This window comes from Zeugodacus cucurbitae, chromosome 2 (assembly GCF_028554725.1).
Source record: "Zeugodacus cucurbitae isolate PBARC_wt_2022May chromosome 2, idZeuCucr1.2, whole genome shotgun sequence".
Taxonomy (NCBI): Eukaryota; Metazoa; Arthropoda; class Insecta; order Diptera; family Tephritidae; genus Zeugodacus; species Zeugodacus cucurbitae.
Window position 1 is genome coordinate 21691072 of NC_071667.1, and position 26311 is coordinate 21717382.

Consider the following 26311-nt stretch of genomic DNA (forward strand, 5'->3'; position numbering starts at 1 on the left):
TAACGGCATACACATACCCGTATCTGTACATACACACAGAAATATTGCCGCACGTGCAATCATATTATCAGCGCTTATTTAATTTCATTCAAGTACGTCATTATTCGTAATAGGCCCGTGCACAATATTCATAAGCGGAGGTCGTTTTTGTTTTGTACTCGGTGAAGTTAAGTTCTTCCACTTCATTGAATGTGCTCAAGTAGATTCGCTTAGCGGTATCTCAACTGGTCAGAAGTGCTATTTGTAGAAAAGGAGGCCAAGGTATTCCGTTTTTCAAACTGCTGAACAACGTGCAGAAGCTGATTACAGAATTGACGAGAAGCGGTTGATAGTCAATGTCAACTTGTTGCAAAATCAATAAGAGTCTATTTGAACTTATAGACGGAATTCGTTCTTAGTACTATCAACTTAGTGATACCAGACCAGTTCTCTATAAAGCAACTTTATTGAGACTGATTTTGTATACCCAGTAGTTACCTAGACAGTAAACCGCGAGTTCATATACGCAATAACAAACTCCGAAGTTAGCGGCTGATCAAACAAAGAAATGGAACATTTGATAAATGGAGTTGAACATCTTTACCTAACTTACCGCAAATGGTGCTGAAATATAAAATAGTGAAGAATTTTCAAGCTACTTGGCTGTCCCCGGATCGAATCACTCGCAACCAGATCGATCATGTTGTGATAGATGGACGACATGTCTCCATTGTTTTTGATGTGCGTACGCTTCGTGGTCCCAACATCGACTGGGACCACTATCTTGTAGCAGCTAAGATACGCACTCGCCTCTGTGTAGAAAAGCGCACACGTCAACAAACACAAGGAAGGTTCGACATCGAGAAGCTGCAATCACAACCGACAGCCGAACGATATTCTACTCGACTTGCACTCCTGCTCTCTGAGAGCACTCATCAGCATCTCGGTATAAGGGAGCTGTGGGACGGCATATCAAACTCCTTACGAGCAGCTGCAACCGAAACCATTGGTTTTCGGAAAAGTCAAAAAAACAGCTGGTATGATGAGGATTGTCGTCTCACAATGGAGAGAAAACAGACTGCCTACCTCGCAATGTTGCGATCGACCGCAAAACGAGCGGGATGGGAAAGATACCGAGAGCTGAAGAGGGAAGCGAGACGCATTTGCAGACAAAAAAAGAAAGAGGCCGAAATGCGTGAGTATGAAGAGCTTGACAAGCTGGCCGACAGGGGTAATGCTCGAAAATTTTACGAAAAGATCCGGCGACTAACTGAAGGTTTCAAGACCGGAGCACACTCCTGTAGGACCCCCAGAGGTGATCTAGTTATTGATGACCAGAGTATACTGAGTTTGTGGAGGGAACACTTCTCCAGCCTGCTGAATGGCAGTGAAAGTACAACACCAGGAGATGGCGAACCCGATTCCCCAATCGACGACGATGGAGCAGATGTTCCATTGCCCGACCGTGGCGAAGAGCTGATAAGGTGCTTGCATCAGCTTCTTTGTAGAATATGGTCGGAAGAAAGCATGCCTGACGATTGGAATCTCAGTGTACTCTGCCCAATACACAAAAAGGGAGACCCCACAATTTGCGCCAATTACCGTGGGATAAGCCTCCTCAACATCGCGTATAAGGTTCTGTCGAGCGTATTGTGTGAAAGACTAAAGCCCACCGTCAACAAACTGATTGGACCTTATCAGTGTGGCTTTAGACCTGGAAAATCAACAACAGACCAGATATTCACCATGCGAGAATTCTCCAAATTTTGGAGAAGACCCGTGAAAATAGGATCGACACACACCATCTCTTTGTCGACTTTAAAGCTGCTTTCGACAGCACGAAAAGGAGCTACCTTTATTCCGCGATGTCTGAATTTGGTATCTCCACAAAACTAATACGGCTGTGTAAGCTGACGTTGAGCAACACCAAAAGCTCCGTCAGGATCGGGAAGGACCTCTCCGAGTTGTTCGATACCAGACGAGGTTTCAGATAAGGTGACTCACTCTCGTGTGATTTCTTTAACCTGATGTTGGAGAAAATAATACGAGCTGCAGAGCTAAATAGAGAAGGTACAATCTTCTATAAGAGTGTACAGCTACTGGCGTAAGCCGATGATATCGATATCATTGGAAACAACACCCGCGCCGTTAGTTCTGCGTTTTCCAGACTAGATAAAGAAGCGAAGCGTATGGGTCTGGTGGTGACCGAGGACAAGACGAAATATCTCCTGTCGTCAAACAAACAGTCAGCGCATTCGCGTCTTGGCTCCCACGTCACTGTTGACAGTCATAACTTTGAAATTGTAGATAATTTCGTCTAACTGGGAACCAGCATTAACAGCAGCGGCTAGGTCATGTTGTTCGAATGGATGAAAGTGCTCCAGCTCTGAAAGTATTCGATGCACTACCCGCTGGTGGAAGCCGAGGAAGAGGGAGACCTCCACTCCGATGGAAGGACCAGGTGGAGAGGGACCTGGCTTCGCTTGGTATAACCAATTGGCGCCAACCTGCCAGAAGGAGGGATACGTCCGCTGTTTTGGACTCGGCTATAACCGCGTAAGCGGTGTCTACGCCAGTCAAGAAGAAGAAGAAGAATTTTAGTTCTTATACCCGGAAACCGAGTATCCTCAGTTCCTACGAATTAATCAGAAAACGAGCTTGTACATTATTTTTCTTAGGTCAAGTTGATCCTCTTAGTTTTGATTACTACAGAAACTGCAAAAATATGAAATAGTGAAGAACTGTCAAGCAAAACTGGTTCCTCGGAAGTTACTTTTATATAAGAGATAGTCGGGCGAAGAGTATCCAAACTCTTGATTTTCACAAAAACTATTGAGACATTTATGAAGACCATAACTGTAATCGTTGTACCGATCAGCATTGATCAAACGAAGACTTCAGTCACCTGCTACTTGTAGAATATCGATGAACTGTTTTAGTCAAAGAACCGAAAGTTATACAACAATATTGCTTCAGTGCGGTTCGTTTCAATAGAAAGGGTTTGCTGACCTTTACGGACCTTTTCATTGACATTAAACACCTTGGCAACACGAACTGAATCGGAGCTCACGTATACCCCTTATCGCATCAATTCTAGCACAAAACAGGCACAACAAAATGTATCAAACAGCGTACACTGCCGACTGCCTGCTTTGACAGCTGTCAGTCGCTGTGATTGTTATTTAAATTACAAGTCTGTGGAACTGTTGTTCTACGTCTATGGAACAGCAACTATCATCATATACGCTTAGAAGGTTTTAGAAGACAAAGAAACATGACTCTTTAGTCTACCCTTGGCGCCACAAGCAAGTGATTATATGTGTCTGTATGTATGTATAACTATACATATAATGTGATGTGCATAACTTTGTATGCATTTAATTCACGCCGCTGACAATTGACAACACAAACACACACATACAAACAAACATGTGTGTACATACATATGTAAAAAGCGATGGGCAATTAGGTCATCCTGATGACACGTGTGTATCGTTAATGGCATACACAACATTGTTGCCTTCGACTCATTGTTCAATGCTACAACAACATGTATGTGCGTATGCGAGTGTCTGTGTGTGCGTGTGTATTCATTTAGACAATGGTGGACCTGCTGTTTACGTCGGTGTTTCTAGTTGTTTCCATTTCTCGTTAGCAATTTGTTATTGCCACCAAAGTCACAAAGCGTATCCTCAACATATCACATTCAGCTAATGAACCACATGTCGACACTCTGTCACCTCTAAATACACCACACCCACACAAACAGTGACTTACACATACATACACGCAAAAACAGATTCTCTCACACACCCAGATACAAACGTAATTGCTGAATGTGCATGTCACTGCGTGTCGCTTAGGTTGGGTTAAGGCAAAGGCGATTGCTCCACAGGGATAAACGGATAAATTTAGGCGCAAACACTGTAAACGGAAATAAGAAGGAAATGGAATAGTGTAAAAGTGGAGCTGGATAATTTAACTATAATGATATTGAATGAGTAAAGTAAACTTGTAGGTTGCTCACAGTTCGAGAAAGAGTGATGGAAGTTTTATCTACAATTTAGAAGTATACATTTAGGCATTCAAGCCTTAATCTATCAAAGTAGTCTTTACTTCAGCCAGTACCTTGATTAGACAAAAAATATATTTTTGATAAGATCGAGACGAATCAGACTATTGTAGTTTTTTAGACCATAACAACAACACTTTAAACTTTCTTTGTGACTATTTTCTTCGAGAAAACTGTGCCAAGTAAGTTGTACGAGGTTTGAAGGTAAATCTTGAAATAATATAAATTTGAAAAAATCTCACCGGTTTCCAAAGGACGGCAATATGACTTCGAGTGAATTTCTGTCGGATAGAGCTTTTTGTTTTAGAGCTTTAAGACACTCCTGAGGCATCTCAATGTATTATATAACAGTAATTTCATGCGTATTTTTATACTCTGCACAGACAGGGTATATTAAGTTTGTCACGATATATATAAATGATCAGTATGTTATTGTTCCTAGAAATAATTTAATCTCCGAAAAAATTGTTCAGATCGGTTCACTATAGCATATAGCTGCCATACAAACTGAACGATCGGAATCAATGGCTTGTATGGAATATTTTCGCATTTGACGTGGTATCTTCACGAAATTTGACATGGATTACTGCTTACGGTAATAATATAATCTCCGAGGAAATTGTTCAGATCGGTTAACTATATAACCTTAATGTTTCTAGCAAAAAACCCGGCTAAAAAGTATTAGTAAATTGTTTTCTTTTTTTACTTACTTTTTCTTACGTCTTTAGATTTGCTTAAACACATAGTTACTAAAAGAAATGTACCTGTGAAGGGTATATTAGCTTCGGTACAGCCGAAGTTAACGTTTTTTCTTGTTTTTAAAGCAAACCGTTCAGGTCAAAGCAATTTAATCCGTTCTCATAATAGTTTGCAAACCGGAACCTGAACCGAAACTACTTGTAAAAAGTGTCATGCTATAAAAACAAAAACCAATTGGTATTAATTACACCCAAAAAGAAACTGAAAACTATCTTTCTACTCCACGTACAACAACTACAAACAATTTTGAATGTTATGAACTGAAATCTATGCCTCTAGTCTCAAATTAATGATAATAAAGCCATGTGGGGTCTATTTAATATTATTTTTGCTGATTATCTTTAGCTTTTGGTATCTACTAACATGTGTATAATCGCCTTTGTCCTATGGGACACATTTCCTCTCTACTATTATTATATTTATTATTACTATTATAATTATTAAGTTATTACATGCCAGCGATTATTATCGATGATAATAGCGTTATACGTAATTTAATTAAATTAATTACAGGCAAAAAGCAATATACAAAATGGAAACAAAGATAATGCACATATATAGATACATATGTATATGTATATGAATATGAATGTGGTTGATTACTTGCACACGCAAGTGGTGGGACACACGCGCCGCATGTTAAGTATTTAAGCCCATGAGACATACATATAAACTTATATTTCCATTTAATTATGTGTTGATAACAGTAGTTATCAATATAAAAACATTTATTATTTGCTATTTGCAACCTAAAATTAAATAAAAGCGTAAAAGTTATTGAAGTCAAATGTAAATTTTTTCAAACTTTCATCATATTTTCGATTAATTATCGACCTTTATTCACCTATGTATTTGAGAAAATTTCTTTTTTATTAGAAGCTTGTTATATTTCAAAACTATTCCATAAGAATCGGTCTAGACTGATGCAGAAAAATCTGAAATACAATAAAGTTTTGACATTACCGATAAAAAATGGACATAATCGATTTACGACAACTCCTACTTCCCACATAACTCAATTTTCAATTCCATCTGATTCCTTCAATTTAAAATATATACATCGCGAACCAATGAAGATAGCGGAATAAAACTTTACACAAATATTGTATTTGAGGTGTAGCACCATCTGTGGAAAAATTGTCGAGGTCGGACTATAACTTTTCAAGGTCCCTAATATCGAACATGAAGTACTCAGTGCATAAAGGTAATTTATCTCCGAAAATATGGTTAAATCTCTCAGATATCTCAATTTAATTCAGAGGGAGTCTTTTTCTTCTAATAGTATGTCTATATACCAAAAATGGTTAAAATCGGGTCATAACTTTCTCTAGCTTCCGTATACCTAATCATAGGTTTTTCAAAAATATGGTGGGCTTTATTCCGCATATTCAGAGAAATATCTTAGCCAAATTAAATCTTGGATATAGTGTATCTTTGTGGTGAAAATGAGTGAAATCGGTTCAGGAATTACCTCAGCCCTCATATACTATTTATTATGAATTTTGTTATTCTATTGGACTTTATGCCGAATATTTGCATCAATAAATTGCTAGAGTATAAAATGTTTAATTGCACCCGAACTTAGCCTTTCCTTACTTGTTAAAATTATTTAATCATAAATTTTAACGCAAATTTCATATAAATTTTTTGTTGTTATGCTATTTTTACGCACACAAATGTTGTTATCGATTCATACAACTTGTACTCATGGACAATTAACACTTAATGATTTAATTTTATGTAGGAATATATATGTTTGTATGTATATATGTGTGTACAAACATATATATGTGTCACACTCAGCACTAGCCTACTTTTCACACAATCTTTGCATATGTACAAATCTACAAAACTTCACAACACATCCCATTTATTATAGATTAGACTATTTGCTGATAGCAAATATTTATAAAAAGTATGTCAAAGCATTCAAAAAAAATTCTCCAAACTAACTTAAATTAGCACACAAGCGTGGCGGTGTGATTACCTAGAATCTGACACTACCGGCGAGGATAGAACTTTTAACACATACCCACTAAGCATATATGTACATATGTATGTATGTATGACTATATGTAAAGCTAAGGTCATACAGAAACTAATACCAAACACATGTTTGTCTGGATGTATTAACTTTATGTCATTTGCACGTGTCAATGTTTCCGTTCAGCTCTATTTTCCTACATGCGCTTGTATTATAGTTGTTATTGCTGTTGTTGTTCTCTTTTATGCTTTTATTTTATATTCGTTCGTTTGTGTCATTCAAATTCCACGCGCGCCGATATTTTACGCTTTCCTGCGTAAAATTTACACACTAAATTATTGAAACAACAGCAACAACATCAGCTAAAACATAAGCAAAACAACATATTACGTTGTGTTGGTTGTTATTATTGTTGTCGTTGAATATTGTCATTGATATGGAATGGTTGCGCGTGTAGCTGCGCGTTCACGATTATGACCAAATACTTGGTCATACATACATACTTTATTGCGTTTGTGTGGGTACGCGTGTGCATACATGTACATATATATAAATAAATATGTATGTTAATGGGCCTGTGTGTGTGCGAGAGCGGCAAGCGCGCGTGTAGCACTCTTTTATGTGGTCATACATATCAACGCTGCTTATTATTTATTTTAGTGTTTTTTTGTTGTTATTTTTAGCTTTTTTTGTTGCTTTTGTTTTTGGCTTTAGTTGTTACTGTTTGCCGCTCGTGTTGTATTGTTTATGTTTGTATGCTTATTGGTGTGTTGTTATTTTGCATTTTTGGTTTGCTGCAATTGTTATCTTTGTTGCTTAAGCATGGCGTTTTGATAGATATTTTAAAAAAATAGCGGAAAAAAAATTAATTAATGTTTTTTGTGGTTTGCTGCCAGCTACTTGTTTTTATATATTTTTTATTCCAATTTTTCATTTTTATTTAATTTTTTTATTTTTTATTTTTATTTTTAATTTTATTATTATTTTCTCTCTCTCTCTCTTTGTTGGTTTTTTGCAGTTTTCTTGTGTTTTGTTTTGATTATATGCATTTGTCTGTGTCTTTTATTATATATTTTTTCAGCCTTTTGTATTCTCCGTAAATATTGCTATTGCTAATCTCGCACAAATCATTAAAAATCAATTTTAAAAGCTTATGTTTTCTGGGCAATGGCGTTGCGTTTTTACGTCTGCAATAAATTCGGTCATAACAAAAATATGTAAAGAATATGCATGATTTTAATTTTTTTCTGACTTCAGCTGAACATTTTTAAAAAATTTAAACTGTTTGATGAGTAATATTATGATTTGTTTTTTTTTTTTTGTTTAAAAAAATTATTTTATAATTTTATTTTATTTCATTTCATTTCATTTCATTGTATTTTATTTTATTTAAAAGAAATATTAAACAATTTGGCTGACTACTTTCCTGTCCGATAATACAACTATACTTGCAAATCAGTTATAAAATCTAAATTCTAATTAAAATGTAGCCATTTATAAATCACTACTCTGTGTCAATAACACGCATGTTAGCACATAAACAATAATATTGAGTCATCCAAATTGAAATGCTGCTTAGGCTAAGCACATAGTACAGCATAAAGCAGGGCGGCAGAAACACCAAAAAAGTATAAAAACAAAAAGAAATTAAGTTTATATAATATAAATGTTTAATTTGAATAAAAAATCTTTCTCAACAAATCACCAAACATGCAAAAATTTAACTGCATGGTGGCAAATAAGGCATGTATGACATGGATAAATAAATTGAATTTAACGCATGTCCGAATGAATTGGAGTCATTAGCGTAGACCTGTCATTTGAACAGTCGTGTTTAGTGGGGAAAATTAATTGCGGGTGGCATTTATATGCAATATGCAATGTACACATTGACGCACCTATTCACCGGCATGAAGCGCATGTCATTTAGCTTAAAATAGCTAAATGTAGAGGCGTCTTGGCTATGGCAAACCTCCTTGAGCGCAATTAGATGACGCATGTGGTGCGCTAAACGCATCAAGGCGCCGCTACAAAATGTTAACACAGCGGTGTTTATTCACTTAGCACAATTTATAGTAATTGCATTACATTGCTTCTTTTGTACATAAACAAGGATATTCTTCTTCATAGAATATAAATGTTCTTGGGGTGGTAATCAAACGTCAAGCGATGCAATCTTTTTCTTTGATTATGTGATCTGCTAATCAAAATATACAAAACAAAAGCATGTTTACATTTATGCATGTGAATTTTTTTCACCACATGGGTGGATTTCTCTTTTCTATTAATTTATACCAAAAAAATTAGCATTTTTGGAATTTTTTTAACCACCGATGTGGTGATTTTTTTTAACTTTTTAAAACTAAATAGTATCATCGAAATTCAATGGTATGAATTTGAATTTTCGGTTTCTTTCAGTTTCGTAAATATCCACCATGGGTGTGGTGAATTTTTCCATAAATGTTTTTTTTTAATCCAATGGTATGATCGAAATTATATGTATGGTATGAATTTGTATTTCCTGGTACAAATTTTCAATTTCGTAGATATGCACCATTTCACCATAGGTATGGTGAATTTTAATATAACTAATTTTGAACACAATATCATCATGGAAATTCTGCAGTATGAATTTGAAATTCCTGGTACAGAAATTCACTTTCGTATACACCATAACTGTGGTGAACTTTATAACGCTTCCTCGTTTTTAAGTTCAATTATTAAATATGTAGTCCCAAAAAGAGTTCTTAACTAATAACAATAATTCTAATGTTATAAAATATTTTTTTAAACTTTTTTTATAAACAATTGTACTTAATTTCGAAATATCTGGTATTTTCAAAGCTAGAGTAGCTTTTAGTAACAATTGATATAATTTAAAATCGTTGTTCGTAAATTCTGGTTACTTGGATAAAATTTATTGTAATCAAAAACAAAAAGCTTCTTAAATTCCCACATTTTATATATAATACAGTGTGGCTATATATCCACAACATTACTAGTTGTCAGTAGCTAAAATATGAGTGTGAAAAAAACCCCAGAAACAGCAATAACAAGTTGCTAAATACAAACAGAAAAGTGTTGATAATAAATATTTGATTAAATTTGCTTACACGTGTTGCCGCTTTTGGCCATAATCGTACACATGCACAACAACAACAATATAAACTATTAAAACGCGCACTCGTTACTCATAGTCATCGATGACGCGCTACACACATGTGTATGTGTGTCTGAAAGTAAGCCTACGCGTATACTTATTTAATGGCGCTGTGTCGTTACGCGCTCAGTGACGCACAGCAAGCGCGTACACGTACATATGAGCTCCTGAAACGCGCCGCTTATTACTTTCGCCCGTCGCTTTGCGCGGCGCGTGTGTGAATCACACAACCATTCAGCAGATATATATCTATCTATCTACCACTTCTTTTATTATTATTATTTTTATACCAGCATACCTGTGCGCGCTAATGCTATTGCTTATTTGGTTGTTGGCGGCTCTTCGAAAGAGTGAAAACAAAAACAATAACAAAAGAAAATACAAAAATAAAAGTAAACAAAAATTGATTAGCGCGTTCACCTCAATGGCTTTTGTTTGTTTATATGTATGTGAGCATGTGTGTTTGTTTTTGTTGGTATTTGGCATAACTGCATGCATTTATGTACATATGTTCATATATATGTCTACACGCGCGTATCTATATACATATGTACATAAATTAATAAAAATTTCGGCGTGTGAATGTCTTATATGTAGAGGAGTATACATAAACCGCACGCGCTCCATGCATATTCACATATGGAGTGATATACATACAGATACACATATATACATATATATCTATACATATACTCCTATGTATAGAATGACTTTACACGCGCACTCCTCAATCATCATTGCCAGCGCTGTCATGCCGTTGTAGTGTTGCCGTTTAACAAAGTAGGGCGTAGCAGTTTTCTGCGAAAATTGAGTGGAGTCATCCGTGTTAAGCGCATACGAGGCGATAACACAACGCACAACTAAGCAGCGAACCTTCATGTATTCATACATACCTACACGTAAATAAATATACATATATATGTACATATGTAGATGTAAGAGATTAACGGCAGAAATGTTGGCACGTTTCGATAATATGAAGTGACATGTGAAAAGAGCTTGGAGTTTCTGGGTTGATGAAACTTAAATGAACTATGAATATGTCTGCTCTACACATATCTAACTACATCTACCAACCTACAAACAGTTGTTCATGCTCTCATAATTATTGTTTTTTTTGCCAAGAGTTAGACGAGTTCGAGCTCAATTAAAAGTAGAAAAATAATTTCCGGAAATTCAACTTCATTATTCTTGTGAAATTTATGTTTTTTTTTTGTAAATATGCCACTATCTGCAACGTATTTTCACTCACTAAAACCTTCAGGCTGCTGTCGTGATTTTAATTGTTAGTGCACACCACTTAATCTCTCTTCTGTTATTTCTAAGTTCATTGTCAGTCTACTAACAAAATATTTGTCTACCTTCGACTTTTCCTAAAAGGCGACTTTAAACCTGTAGAAGTCAGCTTTTATCGGTTTAAAATCGTGGTACACACCTCAAAACAATTCCAAATTCTTCTACCTTTGATCGCTCTTCAGCAGGTAATAATCAAGAACCGTTTCAATCTTTGGCCTACAAAAGCTTTGCCAAAAAGCACAAAGCTGTTCGGAGCAAGCTTTAAGCTAATTCAGCGCACAAACTATAAATAGTCATAAATATTGAACTGTCATTTTAATGAGAGTCTTGTGAATACCCTTATCATTTGGCGCGATAATTATGCTTGTAATACTACGTGATATAAAAAAATGCTTATGAATACGCTTGAGTACCACGAATGATAAGCTATCTCCCCAAATTGGTTAGTTCCAGTTTTTGTTAGTTTTCTGGAATTTGGTTGAACCAATTTTATTTTTTTATTGTTTTTATTGTGTCGGTGTCTTTGTTAACTGCTCATGCCGGCTACGTGCCGTCGGCACAGCTGATACAATGCGTAGAATTGTTGGAATATCATTTTTTGTTTCTTGATTTCGTGCGAATGATAGGAAAACTACTGGTAATTAAATGTGCGTAAGCATATTTAGATTTAATCTGTGCAAATTATATTTGCATTTAGTGCCGTTAGACATTCTGGTGGGTTGTGGGCGTGTGTATATACATATGTATGTAAGTATGTGCATAGGTATTTAGAATTAGTAGCGATAACATAAAATAAGTGCTTCATTGGGTTAATCATTTTATTTGTTCATTATTTTTTTATTTCATTATTATTGACTTTATATAATTAATTCATTATTGTTTATTTTTTTAATTTTTGAGTTTTTTGTTTTATTATTATTCTATTTAATTGAGTTATAATATTATATTTTTTAATTAATTTATTATAATTCTCTATATGTCTAATCAACTATTTCTTTCTTTTTCGCTTTTTATAACCTGTCATGACTAAATAAATTTTTGTAGTTTTATTGTAGTATTCAATATTATTTAAGTTTTTATTAATACATTTTTATTAAATTCTTTTTTTTATTATTTAATTGCTTATTTTATACAGTTTTTATTATTGTTTAGTTTCCTATTGTTTTATTAGGTATCATATAATTACTTATTATTGTATTATTTCCCAACTATTTTACTTGAAAATTTAATTGATATTTTTTATTAATTGATAATTTGATAATTGATAAATTGATAATTACTTTTCGATCATTTTTTTTTTAATTTTTTTAATATTCCAATATATAATCAATTTTTAAAATATTTAAATTTGTTCATTATATTATTAGTTAAATATTCATTATTTTATTTTATTTCATTATTTTTATTTAACAAACTTACTTAATTTTTATGTTTTTATTTTTTGTATTATTTACGGCATTTTGAAAGTTCAATTTTTTTATTAAATGTTTTCTGCCTAAATTTTTATTTCTTGTTTTTTATATTCATTGATTTTTTTTTTTTTTGATATTTATCATATTTTATTTTGTATTTTATATTTTGGCTAATATTATTACTATAGTTATAATAATTACTTCTTTCTTTATATATTTTGTTATCATTATTTTTTACAACTTTCTACTTTGATTTACTTTATTAAATGATTTTTTTTTAAATCATTTGTATTATATTACTTTTTCCTTATTAAATCTATTTATATTATGTATATGCATATGTTATATGTGTATATATTTTCGTCTATTGATAATCACTTTTGCGCCAATTTATTTAAATACAAACATATCTAAAAATAGACTTAATAGCGTAGATTTATGTTAATTTTAATTTTATGTTGTATGTGATTCATTGTTGGGACGCAATAGATTAATTATAATCTCTAATAGATGTATGTATGCTTTTCGCATATCAACATTGACCGACAAATTTCTATTCTACTAATGATGACAAAGCAATTTTCTCGTATATATGTGTACATACATACATCCCCAGTTATTTATATCTCAAATTACCCCATAATGATTCCAATTTTAGACAAATAGTAATGTCTTGCTTCTTATCTTTCAAGGTCTAGTTTATAGAAAATGAGTAACTTTCTTTAACATACTGCCATTAACTAAATTAATTGACTGTAGCGCCAACAAGTGCCTACCACAAATGCATGCCTATAATCATATCTCCTACGGAAATTACTCAGGTCATATTGCACGAGGATTTCGGATTTTCCTACGGTATGTTTGCTTTCTAACGAAATTGAAAATAAAAGTTCATCTAGGAGTTGTCATTTATAGGTATAAAATATTAAGTAGGTAATTGCGATTGCCGCATATTTTTAATACATAAATATAAACATTATTTTTATTATTTTTAACGGGCTATCAAAAAAATAATTTCCTTACTGACAGACAATATTTAATCATTTTATTTCTCTATTAAATGACACCCTGTTTTAGAACAAATAAGTCATAGAACCATACATATTCTACACATTCAGTGACTAACCAACCTATTTCAAAATTTTAACTGTTTAAACTGACTCTAACTAGTTTTGAAAAGTAAATATTCAAACTAAAAATATTTGCACATATGCCAAAGTTGAAATTGCCACGAGTAGAAATTTGTTGTATTTGTAAACAAATTAAATAAAACCCAAGGTACATATATGCATGTGTTATTAATATGTAACATATCTGTAGATTGAGTAAAATAATAATCAATCTTCCCTAATTCAATGCTCTCACATATGTACATACAATTGCATATTGAGGCGCGAACACGCTGAGCACTTTTAGCTTCACGCTGAGCGCATTGCGACATCGCCATTAACTGTTGTAACTCTGTCACAACAGCGTGTCACCACACGCTGCTGCATATTTTATGACTGTATATATGTACATATGTATGAAGAAATATTATATTTTTATGTTTCGTAAGCGAAAAGTCAATCCATGAACTGCACCACCCATTGGGTATAATGGCCATGAACACAAGTGACAATTGACAGTGTTTATCTAAGATGTGTGAGTGTAAAAAATTTTGCAATACAAAAATATTCATTAATTTATAAATAAATAAAAGCACATAATAATTAAACATGTTAATTAAAAAAGTTTAAATTAAAAAAAATGTTTAAAGCGCTTTAGTTGAACAAATATATTTTAAATTACATTTATTAAAATTTTTTCTAAATTTTTTATTTTATTTTATTTTACTTTATTTTATTTTATTTTATTTTATTTTATTTTATTTTATTTTATTTTATTTTATTTTATTTTATTTTATTTTATTTTATTTTATTTTATTTTATTTTATTTTATTTTATTTTATTTTATTTTATTTTATTTTATTTTATTTTATTTTATTTTATTTTATTTTATTTTATTTTATTTTATTTTATTTTATTTTATTTTATTTTATTTTATTTTATTTTATTTTATTTTATTTTATTTTATTTTATTTTATTTTATTTTATTTTATTTTATTTTATTTTATTTTATTTTATTTTATTTTATTTTATTTTATTTTATTTTATTTTATTTTATTTTATTTTATTTTATTTTATTTTATTTTATTTTATTTTATTTTATTTTATTTTATCGCGTACTCACTATACCACTGAGTAGTCATAAAGGAACAAAGGAATTGCGCATGCAACTTTAAGCCGTTTAAGTGGCAAAAAAATAGTACTTCACCAAAGGCGTTCGCCAATATATACATAAATATGTAATATGAGTGCAAATGATTCTTTTGTGTGCAAGTAACCCCTTGGCTCATATACAATGTCAGTGGCATTGACTGTTGTTATGTTATATACAAGTAAACGCATATTGCATATGCCCCAGCTCAGTAGAAAAAGAGTTCAAATTTCAAATATTAGGAACCACTTCTGACATAAAACAATCTTCCTGAAATTCACCTCAATTACACTACTTTATTGCTCTCGAAGCGGATGCGCATGCACATAATAGCGGTATTTTAATAACCGTTTGTCAAATTTTAGATTTCCGGGTTTCTGTTAATTTTATTTTTAGTTTTTTTGTTTTTACATTCCTTTAACTCCGTTTAAAAACTCGAGTATATTTCCGGGAATCCATCTGCTGTGTAAAATTCTGAAAATTATCTTAAATATTTGTATGTAGAATTATGTCATGAAGTGTGTTAAGCTTGCAAACGTTCGAGTGTGTTATTCATATAACTTTATTCACATTTATGTAGATTTATATTTATTTGCGTTAAATATTTGTTTGTTTTTACATTGTTTTACTTTATTGATTTACATTGTTTATACTTTCAGGGAAGATTTGGCATTACATACACATATGTATGTATGTGGATCTGTCTGTATTTGTTTTTTGATATTTGCGAGTAAACGATAAATAAACGAAATGCCGTTTATTTAGCATAAATATTTACACAATCACAATAAACAGTCAACAAAATATTTAAGCGTTAAATTGTATAATGTATTTGTTTTGTCAGTGATATTTCTCTAATTTTTGTTGAATGCACTTGAAAATACCTTTGAGAAATAACAAAAGTAAACAAAGATTTCATATTAACCGTTTATTAGTACTTTGGAGTAAATAATCTTATTTTTAATCAATGATTGCTGAATGCCATTGAAAACACTTTTGAGAAGCAACAAATGTCATTTAGTTGAATGAATTAACAATCAGACAACTTGAGTCCGATTTTTATGGACACCTTTTTCTGTTATGTTCACTATTATCCTATAGCCAAGACACATACATACCTGTCAAATCAGATATACTTGTCATATTAACTATTTTTCGCGCAGTTGCCATGACTTTGAATTGAAAATCAAAACCTCAATTTTTATGATTCATATACATATGTGTCTACTTACACCCACACTTACAGCTTTTCTTCTAACTTCTTCCCCAAAACTTAGCACATTTTTCCCACTTACTTCAAGTAAAATATACAAAATTACAACACATTTCGCCAAAAAAATAACAAATTAACTGTAAATCCAGGTTTCCTCAATTTCGCACTCATTTCCTATTTTGCATACGAAATTTATGCAGAGCCAGAGGGAACCGAAAAACCGACACACTTTACCTTTCCCATTTACAAACCAAAATTCCTACACCAACCATCACATACATAATACCATCTATAAAATATTTCCTTTAACTTTTACACACTTTCTTTGCCTAGAGATATCATTAAACCACCCGAACCCACACCCACGCACACCATTGCTTGGGTGGAATGCGCTCCGATGCGACTGTGAAATAACAATTTAGGACAGACACGCTTACGCTGCCGGGATAGCAGACAAGAAATATGTACACAAAAAGAAAGCAGAAAAAAGAGAAAATAACAAGAAGGATATACCCTAGAGGTCGACCGGTCAAAGGCGCGTGTGCCCGTCGGCATATTTGCGTGTGTAAAAATTTTACAATTCTCTCTATTAACATTCTACATAATATTAGTCGACGAGCCGTAACTGTAGTGGCATTCGGTAGGACAGTGTTTAAGTTGCGCAGAAATTGTGATCAACACGAAATCTGTGAAATTTTCGAGAAACGTGACAAACACAGGAGTTTGCGAAAGCAACTCTGCCTATTTATTGGTAATAAAATGAAAGTTGGAACTGGATTTTATTTGGGGTGATTTGAGTACACACATTTTGGTTACCATGGGTAAGTTTTAAAAGTATTACCCACTATTTTAGTTGCATAAATTCAAATAGCACGCAGAAATTCTTGAGCATTTCATAAATATATTTTAAGTACCGTTAGGCGTTGTTAATTTGTTGTTGTTTATGCGATTTTCTTTAGAGAAATCCATTTTCTATGGACCAAAAATAACTGTAGCATAATTATCTATTTTTAATTCCTTTTAAGGACACTGTATGTGTGTGCTAAGCATGAGAAGAACGTGTAAATCGTTAGCACGTACACTGTCAGGCATAAATACATGTACATATGTATTTGCCACACCGCCAATTGGCGTTTGTATTCAAAATCAATGCCAGCAGCCGGCAGAAGGATATCCTTGTGCGCACACCTATATATATATATTTTTTTACATAACTATATATGAAGAATATGTATTTGTATTTATTGTATGTATATTGTATATGTGCACGCTTATTTTGAGCATTGAACAGCGCGCATTCACACGCTTATACTATTCGACCTAAATTCGTCCTTGACAATGTAAAGCCGACTGCGACGACTGTATGCAACAGCAAAGCTGGACTATATACATACATATGTACGTAGCTACATATAAATGATATATACATATGTATGTATGTATCTAAAATAGGGAAGAGTAGCGAAAAGGAATAAGAGAATAAAATGTATAATCCCAACAAAATGGCTGCTGCATTTAACTTGGATGCATATATTGGTAGTATATGCATATAAATATAAAAGTATTGTAGGAATGTTTGTATGTATGTCTGCATGTGGCAGACAGTGCAAACAAAGCGACGGCAAAACATAAAATGTATGCGATCAAAGGAAACAAAAATGCCAATGGAAGGCGAAAATCCCAATTTCACTGTAGTAGTTGTTGTTTTAGTTGTTGCATGCATACGTATTGCAATTGCTGCTGCATGAGTGAGACAATCACACAAAATATATATACATATATATAAATATATAATATACAACGTACAAAGCCTTTGTAGGCGTTTTGCATTTTTACTTTTGTTTGCCGTTCGCAGCTTGAATACGCCGCTGAAAGAAAACAGACAAAAGCCAACGTCAAAACAGAAATGAAAATTACAACAATAACAACTAGTAAAATGTTTGCGACATCAGAGCGCGTCGTTGCTGCCGCATTGTTGTGCTTTGTTTGTTGTCGCACACACACACACACAGAAACACTCATACACTTGCACACATACGAATAAGAATTTTTAAATGCATACTTTGGGGATTTACATGAGTGTGTAAAATTAATATGTCTCTGTGTATGTGTGCGCAAAATGGCCCTGACAGCCGCGGCACGTGTCGGCAGTTTCCGCCCCACCACCGTCTGGTCTAACGCCAGACATTTATTACTTTTTCAATACTATTTGTGGGATTTATTGCTTTGTGTTGTGTTGCTGCAAAGGTTAAAATACTTACAGCGTTATTTTGAAAGTTTGGTTGGTGTGTGTGTGTATATATCTCCGGTGTTTGCTGCATGCAACGCTCCGCCACAAATTTTATTTTCGCTTTTAATGCTGTATTTTGCACTTCCTGCAATTTTTATTTTTCACAAAATTTTCTTGCTCCTTCTTTTTTCTTATTGCTGACACGCCAAATGCTTTATTAGTGAATGGCTATTTTTAAACACGGAATTACACCACAATTTTGGCTTACACTTTTCGGCTTTCCACCTTTTTGCAACCAAAAAAAAATATTTTTTTTTTGCTCTTTTTTTTGCCAAAACTTGTTTTGCTCTACACTGTAGGGTCGTGTACGTTCACTGTGGTAAATTCTGCAAAATTTCGCAGCAGTAGACACACGAGACGCTAAGCGATTATTTTATCACTATTTTCGTTTCAACTGAACCAAGGTTCTGTAATTTGCATATATGTACATATATGTATTTTCTATATAGATTTCAATACTGCCTCTTTTTTTGGCGCTGATAAATTTTATATCTATGCACCTTCTTGTCATAAATTAGTAAAGCTTCTCAAATTAAGCACGTCCGCGTCCAAAATACACGCTTTTTCTTTTATTTTTATACACGCGTGTGTATGTATGTGTGGGTGTATGTGTGATTTAGTGTTTGCTCGCACGCGCGTGCCTTCCGTTTACACTCTCTGCTTCTTGTTTGGCCTTTTGTTTATGGTCGCTAAAATTGTGACTTTTCGTTTTATTAGAATTTGCATCGGCGATACCGTTTAAGCAAAGACGCCCGTCTAAAACAATGTGTGATGTACGATTAAGCTGACGCGAGTGTGGTGTAGCCGTGAGAAGCGTACGCTTTTGTATTGGCCGTGTTGATTTCCATTGGCTGCCAAGTGGTGAAATCAGTGTTGCCTACGCGACATTTAAAAAATGGCCGATTTTGAGCTTTTGGTAGAAAAAAATTTCATAAACGAATTTCCATTTCGCGGAAACGTCAGTGTAGCGACGATGAGAGGGAGACCGATAGAGAGAAATGAGAAAATGAGCATAAAAATCATGAATAAATTACCTCCGAAATTGTAGCCCAGCAGAACCATCCGTAAATAAACTGAAGCTTTTTCTAAACTTAGTTTATGTTGAACATGTCGTCCTTTCGTCTTCTTTTTTGACTCAAGCACCCTGTTATAGTTAATTATATTGATTAGTGAACACTCGATTTGCTGCCTTAGAGTAAAATGTTGTAAGAACTAACACTGTCATATATTTTTGCCGACAGTAACAGAAGCCAGTGACTTGGATTCTACTAAAAATCAATATTATCGTTTAGATATAGTTAAAGAATTAAATAAATATTAAATAAATATGAAATTGCTTCAAAAATCAATCTCAATGCAAATTGTTCGAATATTATTCAAAATCAGATCATCAACTACTACACAATCACCCTCAAAATTCGTTTACGATGTTCAACCACAAACTGCAACAAAATCCGTTCGCATCAAAATCAGAAGTATAAAAATAATTTCTCTTTACGAAAAACATTTTCCGCCTCTTAAACGCTCTTAACAATAAAACCTTATATAAAACTCCATACCCTTCTTCCGAAAAGCTCTCATTTATATCACCACAAATAACATAAAATCAAATAAGCGTAGAGTAGACTCAAGACTTAATTGCTCTGCGGAACTCAAAGAAAATTATCCGCAAAATAGTACTCAAAAGTAGATATTATTACTATTAATATTCATCTATCTACATCGAACCTTACAGACCATTGCCTGGTTATGAAATATATACTACAGTTCAGACCTGGCGATTTTTGGAGCCAAACCTATTGGGAATGTTTTCGTAACACACATATTACTAAGCAAATTGTATAGGGAACACATAGCAATCTCACCTGCTCAAACGTACCAGATCGTCGAGATCTTCTGCGTCCTTCCAAAGCTTAATAATTACAGGCAATAAGACTAAGGTGTCTGCTGTTGCAGTTCTTCAGAGTAAAAAAATTATTAAAATTAAATTGGGGATAAAATAAAATATCCCCCAAAGCTTATTAGTATTAGTTCAAGCGAGCAACATTGCTATGTTGTGTATATTAAACTCACCACGGACGTTGAGAGCACGCAAACAAGCTAGTGAATATGGAGTGAGAGTAACGCAAGTATTTCCGCTAAGATTCTCTCACAAAGCATCCAGCGTGCTTACATACATTTACATATATTTACGACGCGCTACCAAATGACAACACCCCCCACACTCCCAGCGAAACAAAGTGTTGTACTCTCGCAGTGCACCGTTTCCGAAACAAGCCACCCCGACTGCGGTGTATATGGTGTTAATGTGCGAGCGCAACACGAGTCTGAATGTTTGTATGTATGTATGTATATATGTTTGCATAACACGCTTTTGATATCTTGCTGTTTTATTCTAGTGGCTTGTGAGCCCCCTTTTCGCAATACCAGCGCACACACACACACATATACACTGTCACATAATTTGGTAGAAGTGTAATGTCCGTTTTGCTGCACGTGTAAACCATTTCACCAACCGCACCTACACCTTGACCTTAAAGCGTCGACTTCTCTACACGCACACACCTCTACACTGGTAAGTTTGTAGGCGTGTGTGTGTGTGACTCAGTATTTCTTGTTGTTGTTGTGTGCGAGTTTTAATGTGAATCGCGAAATATTTATGCATGTTGGTGCACACGAGCGTTTACAATAAGCGCAAATATCAACGCAGACAAGCACACACATACATATACACACTCGCTAGCGGGTTTACAGTGTGTTTTATGAATGAATTAAATTGTTGGTGAATATAACTTTTTATTGCCGTTATTTGTATGTGCGAGCAATTAATTTAATTTTAGTTAAGGTTTAACGTAATTATACGTTTGTAAATAAAATTAAAAGTAAAATAAAAACAACAAAGCAATAAAAACAAACAAAAACAATTACATTGTTAAAAAAGACGCCACATTGAATGAAGTTATTTGTTGGCTTGATTGCATTTATTAGGTAACTTCGGGTGATGATTTCGTTCGTTGAAGCAGGTATCTTTCGGTAATTTATAAATTGTTGTGAATTAAATTAATTATTTTTCAGCAGCTAATCTAAATAATTTTAAGATCATTTCTGAGCCGGTTGAGTAATTGACTGTCGCTGGGTGAATTCTGAAAAAATCAATCCCAATTTTGAAAAATAATTACTGTTTCTGACAGTCAAGTCCAAGCCTCTAGTGAGTTTCTTACAAAAATAATTAAACTTAAAAATCTACTAGCATCTCAAAGATTGTTGAATCTCCCACGTGTAAAAGAAAACCTCAAGATTTGTAAAATAAAGTTTTGTTTTTGTGTTTATGCTTCTTTCGCAAAGGGGCTATACCAGTGTAACCTATGAAAAATTTGGCGATTTTCGTGTATTTTTTTTAAAGAAAGTACTCAATCGATTGTTTCGAAGTTTTTTTGTAGGTTAGGTTAGGTTAGGTTGTAAGGCTGTTTCCCACAGGGAGGCACACGTAGACTTTAAAATATAGTCCTTTGAGAATCCTGAATCCCCCTACAATCGCAATTAGGAGTCGACAAAGCGCCCTGAACCTACCACAAATCTGCAGAGATTTTTAACTTCTATATTAGCTATTTCGCGAGCATGCTCGGAAAAGTGAGATCCAAGAAATCTCTTTCTTGATTTCGCAAAGGCGGGACATTCCTGAAGAAAGTGATGAGACGATTCCACCTCGTGCTCCTCCAGGCAGCTGCTACAGCTAACATCCGTTAAGATTTTTAAGTTTACATCATGGATCCCGATAGAACAGTGGCCAGTAAGAACCCCTACGACTAAGGAGAGGAAAGGCTTGCTGAGGGAAAAAAAGCTTCGCTCGACCTACAAAGCTACATATTAAGTAAGGTATATTTTCAGCTACATTTCAATTTTTTACCAAAATATTAAAAAATAATGGTTTTATATGCTACCTTCAAAGGTGCCAGAAAAAAATGTTCCCTAACTGCTGACATGATTCGGCCGAATGAGTTGATGAAACAAAAAAATTTTAAAAGGATATTAAAGTTCAATTATTTCCTATACAATGACCTACGATTTTTGAAAAATATTAAAGATTAACAAAATGGCGTAGTTCTGAAGAAAAAGGTAAAAAATGGCCTTTTTTAAATGCCAAACTGACAATTTTCAACCAATCAAAAAGATCAAGAATACTCAATTTAAATTTAAAGTCGCTCGGCCAATGTATCGTTGAGTTATGATGTCAGCAATTTTGAGAAATGTCGTCTCGAGAAAAACGCGTTTTAAGTTTCGACTATAGCTGCTTATACCTGCAGCTCTTTGGAACACTACCATTCAAAAACTATTCAAAATACGATCTTACCGCTTTCACATGATATTTTTGAAAGTATAAACTATCGAATAAGGAAAAAATAAAAAAATAGATTTTTTGAAAATGTCACACTGGTATAGCTCCTTAACAATTTTTATACTCTCTTATTGCTAAAGAGAGTATTATAGTTTTGTTCACATAACGGTCGTTTGTAACACCCAAAACTACACGAGTTAGATATAGGATTATATACACCAAAGTGATCAGGGTGAAGAGTGGAGTTCAAATCCGAATGTCTGTCTGTCCGTCCGTCCGTCTGTGCAAGCTGTAACTTGAGTAAAAATTAAGATATCTTGATGAAACTTGGCACACTTATTTCTTATTTCTTGGAAGGTTGCTATCGAGCAAATTCGTTGTTGAGCAAAATCGGACCACTGCCACGCCCGCAAAATGGCGAAAATCGAAAACACATAAAGTGTCATAACTAAGCCATAAATAAAGCTATGGAAATAAAATTTGGTATGAAGGATCGCACTATGAAGGGGCATATTTGGATGTAATTGTTTTTGAAAAGTGGGCGTGACCCCGCCCCCAAATAGGTTTTTTGTATATAACTCGCAAACCAATAAAGCTATATAAACCAAACTTTCTGCAGTCGTTTCTTTTAGCAATTTCCTTATACAGTCTAAAAATGAAAAAAATCGGATAATAACCACGTCCACCACCCATACAAAGGTTAGGTTGAAAATCACTAAAAGTGGGTTAATTCACTAACGAAAAACGTCAGAAACACTAAAATTCACATAAGAAATGGCAGATGGAAGCTGCACTCAGATTTTTTTACAAAAATGAAAATGGACGTGGCGTCGCCTACTATGGGTCAAAAACGATATCTCAGGACTCGACCGATTTCAATGAAACTTGGTTTGTAATAGTTACCTTACATCCCAATGATATGTTGTGAAAATAGGCCAAATCGCTTCACAACCACGCCTACTTCCTATATACCAGAACTTTGAAGACGATCTGAATTGTTTACTTTACAATATATAAAGTAAGCACTAGTGAAGATATAGATAGATGCAGAACTTTGCACAAATACTATGTTTATAGAGTGGCAGCCCAATTCAAAAAATCGCCGAAATCGGACCATAGGTTTTTAAGGCCCCATATATCGAACACGAGGACCTCGGTGCTTCTAACCTAATATTATGGTTTCCAACTTTCAATGGACCTTATACAATATATATGACGAATATGTGGGTCAAATTGTGTGTTATATAAAATAAATAAAGTTAAATAAATAAATTGCGAGAGTATAAAATGTTCGGTTACACCCGAACTTAGCCCTTCCTTACTTGTTAGTTATATATTTTTTTTAATTTCAATACATTTTCAATGTAAAAAATATATTTTATTTTTCTTCAAGTAAACTCCATAAACGAACCACTGTTGTTTGATGAGACATCGCCATTAAAAGTCGAATACACCTTTTTACTTGGCTTATTGGCCTATTGTGGTCATATGTATACAAACAAAATATATATGTACATGCATTTACACATATACACATGTTTGAAACACTACAAATGTGTTCATGGTGCTGACCACATTTAATTTCTTTGTACACCAGCACACATCAACCCCCTTTCAATTCGTGCATGTAAAGAGGAATGAAGTAAGCCCAATGTCAAAGGCTAAATAACGAAATTCCAAAGTCGACGAGTCTAAATATAGTGCGCAAAAGCTTGAGTAAATGTGTGCGTGTGTGTGTGTGGCAATGAAGCATGCAACTTGCAACAGCGCGCACAATGTGTGCCAGAAAATGGTGACTGCAACACGATACACAACATGTGGCCGTTGTACAAGCACCAGCGGAGAAGCCAACATGTGGACAAACAAGAAGAACTCGGGCTTTCACGCAAATCTGATTAAATTGATGGCTAACACATTTTGGCACAACAGTCGGAAAATTCAGCCTCCATGACGAAACATCGCCAAACGGCCTGAGGCTGATCGACTTCGCTGGGGCCCGAAATATGGTTGTCTGTAGTACCAGATTCCAGCATAAAAAAATTCATCAAGCAACGTGGCTGTCCCCTGATCGAAACACGCGCAATCAAATCGATCACGTTGTGATAGACGGAAGACATGTCTCCAGTGTTTTAGACGTGCGTACGCTCCGAGGACCAAACATTGACTCGGACCATTATCTAGTAGCAGCAAAGATACGCACTCGCCTCTGTGCAGCAAAGAACGCCCGTCAACAAACACAAGGAAGGTTCGACGTCGAAAAGCTGCAATCACAACCGACAGCCGAACGATTTTCTACTCGACTTGCACTCCTGCTCTCTGAGAGCACTCATCAGCATCTCGATATAAGGGAGCTGTGGAACGGCATCTCAAACTCATTGCATACCGCTGCAGCCGAAACAATTGGTCTCCGGCAACGCCAAAAAACCAGTTGGTACGATGAGAATTGTCGTTCCGCAGTGGAGAGAAAACAGACTGCCTACCTCGCAACGTTGCGATCGACCACAACACGTTCGGGGTGGGATAGATATCGAGAACTGAAGAGGGAAGCGAGACGCATTTGCAGACGTAAAAAGAAAGAGGCCGAAATGCGTGAGTATGAAAAGCTTGAAAAGCTGGCCGACATGGGTAATGCTCGAAAATTTTATGAAAAGATGAGGCGATTAACAGAAGGTTTCAAGACCGGAGCATTATCATGTAGGGACCGAGAAGGTAATCTGGTAACGGATGTCCAGAGCACACTGGGATTATGGAGGGAACACTTCTCCGACCTGCTCAATGGCAGTGAAAGTACAACACCAGGAGATGGCGAACCCGATTCCCCAATCGATGACGATGGAATAGATGTTCCATTACCCGACCATGAAGAAATTCGAATAGCAATTACCCGCTTGAAGAACAACAAAGCGGCGGGGGCTGATGGATTACCGGCCGAGCTATTCAAATACGGCGGCGAAGAACTGATAAGGTGCATGCATCAGCTTCTTTGTAGAATATGGTCGGAAGAAAGCATGCCTGACGATTGGAATCTTAGTGTGCTCTGCCCAATCCATAAGAAGGGAGACCCCACAATCTGCGCCAACTACCGTGGTATAAGTCTCCTCAATATCGCATATAAGGTTTTGTCGAGCGTATTGTGTGAACGACTAAAGCCCACCGTCAACGAACTGATTGGACCTTATCAGTGTGGCTTTAGACCTGGAAAATCTACAATGGACCAGATATTCACCATGCGCCAAATCTTGGAAAAGACCCGAGAGAGAAGAATCGATACCCACCATCTTTTTATCGATTTTAAAGCTGCCTTCGATAGCACGAAAAGGAGCTGCCTTTATGCCGCGATGTCTGAATTTGGTATCCCTGCAAAACTAATACGGCTATGTAAGCTGACGTTGAGCAACACCAAAAGCTCCGTCAGGATCGGGAAGGACCTCTCCGAGCCGTTCGATACCAAACGAGGCTTCAGACAGGGTGACTCACTATCGTGCGACTTCTTCAATCTATTGCTGGAAAAAATAATACGAGCTGCAGAACTAAATAGAGAGGGTACAATC

The 26311-nt window shown here is 34.6% G+C and overlaps 1 protein-coding gene across 1 annotated transcript in view; it reads right to left on the bottom strand.

Moving 5' to 3' along the window:
* LOC105219549 (probable basic-leucine zipper transcription factor C) overlaps positions 1-19245 on the bottom strand; it is a 44769-nt gene extending 25524 nt beyond the window's left edge. The window contains exon 1 of the mRNA XM_011195769.3: positions 18396-19245. The gene's annotated coding sequence lies outside the window, so the exon portion shown is untranslated. The remainder of the gene's footprint in view (positions 1-18395) is intronic.
* Between the last annotated feature and the right edge of the window lie 7066 nt (positions 19246-26311).